The sequence below is a fragment of the Elephantulus edwardii genome, unplaced genomic scaffold, assembly GCF_000299155.1.
Source record: "Elephantulus edwardii isolate Elephantulus edwardi_28Jun2011 unplaced genomic scaffold, EleEdw1.0 scaffold00125, whole genome shotgun sequence".
Lineage (NCBI taxonomy): Eukaryota > Metazoa > Chordata > Mammalia > Macroscelidea > Macroscelididae > Elephantulus > Elephantulus edwardii.
The window spans coordinates 9,952,784-9,954,001 of NW_006399875.1; the positions used below are offsets into that span (position 1 = coordinate 9,952,784).

General features: G+C 40.2%; 1 pseudogene; it reads left to right on the forward strand.

The window, feature by feature from the left end:
• Positions 1-870, forward strand: part of LOC102851850 — a 4,671-nt pseudogene extending 3,801 nt beyond the window's left edge.
• Positions 871-1,218: the final 348 nt, after the last annotated feature.

Sequence of the window (1,218 nt, forward strand, 5' to 3'; positions counted from 1 at the left end):
CAAAGAGGCACCATTGCTCTTCAGTACTTTGGAGAGGCCCCTAACAGCAGACTTTCCCATTGCAATACATCTTTTCATTGTCTGGCTACTGGTGCCAAGACTGTTTACTATGGAGCCAAGCAAACTAAAGCTGTGTACAATCTCAATCTCTTCACCATCCATCCTGATGCTGCCAATTGGTCCAGTGCTGAGAATCTTTGTATTCTTGACATTGAGCCTCAATCCATATTGGAGGCTTCAGTCCTTGATCCTCTGCAGCAGCATTTCAGGTCCTCCTCAGTTTTGGTAAGCAGGGTTGTGTCATCTACATAATGCAGATTATTCATAGATCTTCTACAATCCTAACCTCACATTTCTCCTCATAGAACTCAGCCTCTTGGATAATCTGTTCTGCACACAGGTTGTATTCTTTTAAAATTCATTTTCCCTATTACCTTTTGATGTTAGAATATAATTTTCTCACTTAACATTAATCACAGTGGCTCTCCAGACAAGAAAGTTTATAATCAAATGACTCCTGCAGCAGAAACAGTTACTGATGATCTTCACCTTGAGAAGACAACAGTTCCTTAAACAAAAATTTGAGAAAAACTAATAAAAATGTACATGAACACACCCAATGCCATCTTTCTGTTTGGATTCAGAACCCACTCTGGTGGTGACAAGACAATGGGCTTTGGCATGGCTTATGACTCCTTGCGTTATGTGAAGAAAAACAAACCCAAACAAAGACTTGCACGACATGGTCTGTGTGAGAAAAAAAAGACGTCAAGGAAACAGAGCAAGGAATCCCAAGAGCAGGATGAAGATGGAGGGATTGCAAAGGCTAACGTGGGAGCTGGCAAAAAGAAATTAAGGGTCTGGCAGTGAGCTGGAGACTGGAAAACAGAAGGAATACACTTTCTCTAGGGACTTGATCTGCGATGACTGTGTGACTTTTCCAACAGAGGATTAATTTGTTGTTCTTGTGAAGTACCATCGAGTTGTAGACAACTCGTAGCAATCCTATGAATGAAAAACCTGAACATGTTTATAACTTCCATCGTTTCTCCAAATTCATAGGTTTTCCAGAGGCAATCTTTTTCGGAAGTGGATGCTGCTCCTACTTCCAAGCTTGTTTTAATCAGGGAGCTCCATCAAACACTGTCCGTCCTGGGTAAACATTATCCCATTTGATAATAACATATATAAAGTACTATATTTTTCATGTGTTTTTTA